The sequence below is a fragment of the Pinus tabuliformis genome, chromosome 8 (genome assembly GCF_031772625.1).
Source record: "Pinus tabuliformis cultivar Carrire ecotype Pingquan chromosome 8, CPIR1, whole genome shotgun sequence".
Lineage (NCBI taxonomy): Eukaryota > Viridiplantae > Streptophyta > Pinopsida > Pinales > Pinaceae > Pinus > Pinus tabuliformis.
The window spans coordinates 1,709,579,536-1,709,587,321 of NC_142294.1; the positions used below are offsets into that span (position 1 = coordinate 1,709,579,536).

General features: G+C 40.4%; 1 pseudogene; it reads left to right on the forward strand.

Annotated features, from left to right (window-relative positions):
• The first annotated feature begins 525 nt into the window (after positions 1–525).
• On the forward strand, positions 526–1,089 carry LOC149242846 (heat shock protein 90-1 pseudogene; annotated as a pseudogene).
• Positions 1,090–7,786: the final 6,697 nt, after the last annotated feature.

Genomic DNA, 7,786 nt, shown 5'->3' on the forward strand with positions numbered 1-7,786 from the left:
AGCAACGGAAATAAGAGTTATACGGTGGAAGAGAGCCGTACTTGGTTCACGCCACGTTTATCAATCGGCTGTGAAGAGCCGTATCCAACCAAATCACGTAATGGAGTGAAAACAGAGCCGTCTTCACTTGGATCACTGCTGGTTTTAATGAATTGCAACGGGTGGCATATGGGCAAAGAACGTGGTAGAGGTGGCAGCATAGAACCGAATTTGAATTCCCCTTCTTCAGGTACGCCGAACACATCAAACTATCAGTTAACTCACGTTTTTCTTCACGCGGCGGCAAAAAAGAGGCTCCAAAGAACTGAAGATTTCTCCCAGACCGCCACGAATTTTTTCAAACGGTTTCTGGGTTATCTAATTAACCCACCTGGAAAAAAAACCCATGTTTTAGTTTTTTGAAATTCGTCTCCATTTGGGCAAATCGAACGTTTGAAGTTTGACGTTTTTCCTGTGTTTACGCATTTTTCCTGAGTTAACAGTTCTGCATTCGGCTGTGAAATTGATTTTGAAAAAAAAAATTATATGGAATACTTGGAGGAGAGGCGGCTGAAGGATCTGATCAAGAAGCATTCCGAGTTCAATAGCTACCCCATTTATTTGTGGACTGAGAAGACCACCGAGAAGGAGGTCAGTGACGACGAAGAGGAGACAGAGGAGAAGAAGGAAGATGAAGGGGATATCCAGGAAGTGGAGGAGGAAAAGGAGAAAGATAAGAAGAACAAGAAGGTAAAGGAAGTGTCGCATGAATGGAGTCTCGTCAACAAGCAAAAGCCCATCTGAATGAGAAAGCCAGAGGAGATTACAAAGGAAGAGTATGCATCGTTCTATAAGAGTCTCACCAATGATTGGGAGGATCACTTGGCCGTGAAGCATTTCTCTGTAGAGGGTCAATTGGAGTTCAAGGCTGTTCTCTTTGTTCCGAAGAGGGCTCCATTCGATCTCTTTGATACAAAGAAGAAGCTCAACAATATTAAGCTTTATGTGAGAAGGGTTTTCATAATGAACAACTGTGAGGAGCTTATTCCCGAATACCTAGGAATGGAGATAGCCATAGATTGTTTTTTTCTCTGAAATTGTGAATTTTTATATTGCTTAGTCATTCCTGCATTTTCATTTTATTGCACTAACATCTTGACTGTAAATGTGAAAAACAGAGTGGTGGTTGCGGAAACCGGTATCAGCTGCAGAAACCAGTGTCACAGCAACCACTTAGCTAAATAGAGATAGTTAGGCAATCTTAATGGAAATGATCATGGGGAAATAACTTTTATTGATGAAATGGATGGCATGGAGTGAAAATGGAAATGAAATGAAGTTTATTTTTTCTCTTCTTTTTTTTTTTTTCTCTTCTTTTTTTTTCTTGAATCAATTGAAGTGATGAGGTTTATTTTGTCTCCTATTTTTTCTTAACAATTCTTTTTCTGATCCTCCAGATCACACAAAGTGCAGGAGGAGAGCATACTCAAGAATTATTATTTTTCTTTTTTACTTAACAATCATTTTTCTGATCCTCTAGATCACACAAAGTGCAGGAGGAGAGCATACTCAAGAATTGTTAAAAAAAAAAAATTCAGATGTAAGAAATAAGGTCTCCTAATTACACTTCCCCAGCAACGGCGCCAAAATGTCTAGTCAATTTAATGTTTTAAATTGCTCTACATAAATTATCAATCCGGGTATCGTAAACTGATGAAGTGTGGTGCACTATATGTGCTTAGTTAACCTTTCTCTTACTTCGTTGTTTTCTAGTTTATTTTGTTTTTGGGGTTTTGTTCTTGTTGGTTTTCTAAGATCTTAAGAATACTTTTAAAGGACAAGTATGGATAAAGATTTCAAGACAAGGCCTATGTCCTTAATGGTAACTTCCAAAACTTAGCACTTCAAAAGAACTTAAAACATGTTATTGATGGAGTTAGTATTTAAACAAAAGTGTAAATATACAACTAGTTCAATCAAAATAAAATGCAATAATCAAATAATGAGAGAATGACTATGAGACCCAGTATCCTTGCTACTTCAGCAAAAGGACAAGATGATTCTATCACGTCATTAGTTCATTAAAAGGCTATGTGCATCACTAATCTACAATCAACTTGAAAGCAATTTATGTACAATAATATACATGTTAAAAAGAAAATAAAATGCAGTAATTCAAACTGTACATTAATATACATGAAAATCAGAAAAAGAAATACAAGAAATTAAAGTGACAACTATACAAGGCAGGGGCCCCCTTCCACCTATGAAATCAAATGCTTAAAGGAAAATAAAAACATCAAATAAAGGACTAAATGACATCGGCCCAGTATCTCTGTTGCTGATTTAAAATGAAAATGAAATGTGAAATCTAAGTGACACTACATAAAGGAGACAAATCACACTACTTTAACCTTTTCTTAACCTTTTTGCCTTTCAGCTAGATTTATCATGTGATAACAGTTATGAACAAGTCAGCAATGTGAGTCTTAAAGCAAACTAAACCAAGCTGTACTAAGTGATATTTTGGCTCCAATAAAGTTATTTGATTATGGAAAAAGAACCATCAATAGATGAACAACTTGATATCTAAAAGCAGAAAGTAAAGTGCAAGTTAAAGAAATGATACTAATGAAAATCAAACTAGAAAAATAAAGGTCAGCAACATAGACAAGATGATCACATATGCCATTAGTCATGAAATCAAAGCAAAATTAAACACACTTGCATGAATTAAAATTGCATGAATGAAAAATCTAATCTACCTTACATTCTACAAAGCAATATTTACAAAATGAAATCTACTCTACTTACATCCTAATATGCTCCATGACATCTACTTCACATCTCCTTCCATGTTGAGAACATCAAAGCTTTATTCAATTTCTTCAAAAGTACAAAGTACAAAAGCTTTCAAAAGCCATGGGACTAACAAGCTAAAAGGACTAAGAAAAGACTAAAAGGGAAGACTAACAAATTAAGGAGAGAGATCTCCTATTTATACAAAAAGATGAGAGCCATCTCATTAATGAGAATCCATGAATCTCTCCCTCTACCTCTAGAGTCCTAATCAGAATAGGAACTGATAAGACACATGTCTTCTTAAAGTTACAATACAATTAGGAGATGTGACACATATCCTCATGATCCCATGATTCTTTCCAACCAAATTCGAATTTGGCCTTAGAGTGCCACATAAGGGTCTTCTAGAAGCCTCCTTTCAACCTACACATGTCAACAATCTCAACCCATTTGTTAGGTATAAGCATATGCACATTATTTTCTAATGTTTAACCACAAATTCACTTAAAAGGCTTAGAAATAATAAATATTGGAAAAACATAAAGGTGGCCCAATGATAATGAAAGTGGGATGAATGTGGTGACATAGTAGTGAAATGGAGGTGATATAATGGACATAATAGTGAAAGTGTAATGGAAATGAATGACATTTTCAAGGCTCAACAGAGATCTGAATCTAATAAGAAATGCCAAGGAAAAACTAGGTGGGAACTTCCACGCAGACCCTTCAAGAGATTCGTTGGAATCAATAATCCAGAATCACAATTTGATAGACATTCCTCCTTACAACGGGAAATTTACGTGGAGTAACAAAAGAATCGGCATCCACAACATCAAGGAGAGATTAGACAGAATCCTTGTTCATGAAAGAATTGTTGCAGGCTTTTCCTCTATCAAATCTAAAATTATTCAAGCCTCGGCCTCAGACCATAAACCAGTGGTCATGATGCTGGACAAGGGAAGAAATCTGGGGCCCCTCCCCTTTAAATACAACAAAATCTGGGACGCTAAAGAAGACTTCCGCAACCTCATTCAAGTTCAGTGGGCTAAGGAAGTCATTGGCTTGCCTCATTACATCTGGGAAACCAAGCTAAAGTCTCTAAGAATAGCCATAAAGCAGTGGGCAAGAGAAAACACAGCTATGGAAAATAAAAATAAAAAAGCAGATCTTCACAAGTAGTTGGAGCAGTGGAACCAGGAAAAAGAGAATACTCAATACACGAAGGAGGACCAAATACAAGAAAAAGAAATGTACAGGGAACTTTATAGACAAAACAGAGTGGAGGAGGAAGAACAAAGGCATAAATCGAGGTGTTTATGGCTAAAGGCTGGAGACAAAAACACCTCCTTCTTCCACAACAACGTAAAGCTCAGACGCGCCGGTAACCAAATCGACAAAATCGTGGTAGAAGGGAAAGAGATCAACGAGCAAGAAGCAATCAAAGAGGTAGCACTCAGGCATTTCCAATCCTTATTAACAGCAGGCCCCCAGTCTTCGGACAGCACGGAATTCCTCAGACCAATTGAGAGCAAAATTTCAGATATGCAAAACAGCGAATTGGACAAGGATGTTTCAGAGGAGGAAATCAGGATGGCAACCTTCAGCATGCAACCAGACAAGGCCCCGGGCCTAGACGGTTTCACTGTCGCCTTCTTCAGAAATCACTGGGACACTATAAAAAAAGACTATGTAAGGATGGTAAAAAATGTTTTCAAAAACTGCAAGATGGGGGAAAACACTAAATCCTCACACCTCGCCCTCATTCCCAAGGACATTAATCCCCTCTCCTTCGATCGGTTCAGGCCCATCTCCCTATGCAATGTTTCTTACAAGTTAGTCACTAAAATACTAGCCAATGGGCTTAGAAAGCTCCTCCCTACCCTCATTTCTGAGAACCAAGGGGGATTTGTACCTCATAGACAAATCACGGATAACATCATTTTGATTTAGGAGGCAATACACAGCAGTATCAACAAGAAAGAACGAGGTATGATCATCAAATTAGACATGGCAAATGCATTTGACAGGGTGGACCATCATTTCCTGACAGAATTCCTTATAAAATTCGGGATCTCGAATAAATTCATAAGCATTATTATGGAATGCATCTCTAACCCCTAGACTGCCCCCCTGATCAATGGCCGATCGAGCAACTATTTCAGAAGCACTAGGGGACTGAGGCAAGGCTGCCCTCTCTCTCCTTTTTTATACATCATAATGGCGGAGACCTTGAGCATCCATCTAGAGAAACTATGCAAGCAAAAGGAGATCACCGGGATCAGTATAGAAAGAGGGATTAAATAAATCAATCATTCACTTTTTGCGGATGACACCTTACTAATCGGGGGAGCCTCAAGTTTGATGGCAAAAAGATTCAAGAAAATTTTGGATGCCTTCCTAGCAGCTTCAGGGGGAAATATAAACAATAAAAAATGTAAGATATACACCTGGAATACCTCTCTCCAAATCATGCAAAGAATTTCCTTGATCTTGGACATTCCAGTGCAAAGGAACTGGAGCCACTTTTCTTATCTGGGCCTGCCACTAGCAAAAGAAACAGTCAAGTCCGAAATTTGGGTAAAGCACATAGAAAAAATGAGGGGACTCCTTCAAAGCTAGGGGCTATCTTGGCTAAATTTGGCTGGCAGAACTACCCTCATCAAGGCCATTCTCTCCGCTCTTCCCACCTACCAATATGGAGTAACCTTGGCCCCTGCCAGCACCCATAAGCACATGGAACTAATTATGAGAAGCTTCCTTTGGCAGGGAGGGAAGAAAGACTCAAAAAAGTTCAGCCTTGTCAGATGGGACTAAGTTATTCTCCCTTTCGAAAATGGAGGCCTAGCCATCAAAATACCGAGCCTCTCCAATAGAGCTATGGGATTCAAACTAATCTGGAGAATGCTAATAGGAAAGGGCTCCTAGTGGGTGGAAGCTCTGAAAAGAAAGTACCTCAATGGCCTGAACTCTAATATTCTCTCTGAAACAATCACTGAGAGATCGTGCACTCCTGTTTGGAAGCTCATCAAAAAAAATTTCCCTCAATTCAGAAACCACATTTCAAAAGTGCCTAGCAGTGGTAAAGAAATAAATCTTTGGTCTGATAGAATCATGGGAGCAAATCCAAGAAACCTTATTCAGAACTTCAGACCCCTGCAAACCTGGATGGAAGCAAAAAATCTAACCTCTCTATTTGATATTTCCATATGGGATCACAACAGTTGGCATGATTGGAAGGGCCTCCCTATCCCAAATGCTCTCAGGGATCTGTGGACCGATCTTAAAACCTCTCTCTCAGGTTCTGCCCCCACAAACAAAGGGATCGACGATAGGTACATTTGGGACCCCAGAGGAGGAAACTTTACTGTCAAAGAGGGATATAAACTTCTTCAGGCAAATCCAACAACAGGCAAATGGAATCTATATGCAGCAGTGTGGAAATCAGAGTGTCTGCCAAAGATCAAATTCTTCAACTGGACACTCCTCAAAGGCAAGATACTCACAGCTGAGAATCTCAGGAAAAAAGGGATACTTGGCCCCTCAATCTGCTACCACTGCCGTGCTGAGGAAGAAAGCAGTCATCACCTCTTCTTTGACTACCCCTTCACTCAAAGTTGTTGGACTCAGCTCATCAGTCCTCTGAAAATTAGAGAGACCTTCGACCAGCTTCCCACTCTACAAAAAAATTGGGAGAAATGCTATCCTTTCCCCAAGAAATCCAAGAGCCCCATCATCCGCCTGTGGAAATGCATCCCAGCAACGCTCTGCTGGCAAATCTGGCTCTCCCGAAACAACTACATCTTCAACAACCAGAAGCCAAATCCAGCTTGCATTTTGGCAAAAACAATGGCGCTCATATTCGAAACAATAAGTGCCAACACTGTCTTCCTTCCAGATCAATCCAGTTGGCACAAAGATGAGAAGGACTGGCTCAACAAATTCTGTCTCAGTTATGCCAAGCACAAGCAAACCCAACCCACATCAAACAAGAGAGGTAATAATTGGAAGCTCAGAGGCACCAAGGAAGAAATAAGACAATGGGTCCTTGATCAAAATCGAACCACTCTACATTTTGATGGGGCCTCTAAAAACAATCCGGGGAAAGCCGGGGCAGGGGGAATTATAAAGGATCAGCATTGAAAAGTTCTTCTAACCTACGAATGGGGTCTGGGACAAATGTCAAACAACATGGCCGAGGCCTACAGCCTCCTCCTAGGCACTACCATTCTGAAACGGATGAGAATCCAGAACTCAATCATCCTGGGAGACTCAGCTATCATCATTGCAGCAATAGCTTCAGGAGGAGACTTCAAAAAAGCGGCCCTCAACAATCTAAAATCTAGAATTATGGACAACATCAGGCATTTGGGGGACATAACATACAAACACGTCCTAAGGGAAAACAACTCAGAAGCTAATTCATTTGCCACAAGGGCATCCAACAGGCCTATTGGACAAGCCAGAGAAAATGATTACACCTATGACAAATCGATCCCGTAGCAGGTTCCATCACTTCCCCAAAACTCTGAAATCCAGTCATCCCAGCAATCATAACATCCCTCCTGCTCGACATTCTAAGCTTGCCAAGCCGCCTCCAGCCCGCATTCTCTCTGACACCGTGCCTCCCACCACCTTGAATAGCGCAAACGATATCTCGTTTGACAATAAGACCAGGTACGGGACCAAGAATCCTCAGCTCTCCCGTGACACCTCCGAGCAGAAGGTAGGCCTCCGTCACTTCATAATCCTCATCGACTGCAAAAAAAAATTAAAGTCTGACCTTAAGATCAGCCAAATCCCAGAGGATCTCTCGGCAAAACAGCTGGCTCAGCCTCTCACTCAGCATTATAAGAATCAGAGTCCTCCCCTCTCAGTGCATCTCAGAATTCCATTCCCTCATTTGCATAAGAGAAAAGGATCGCCCCCCCTTACTCATCCTTTGGATAGTATCAGAGGCCGCATTTCGTTCAGCTCAGTCGGAAGACTGTTCTCAATCGATCACAGG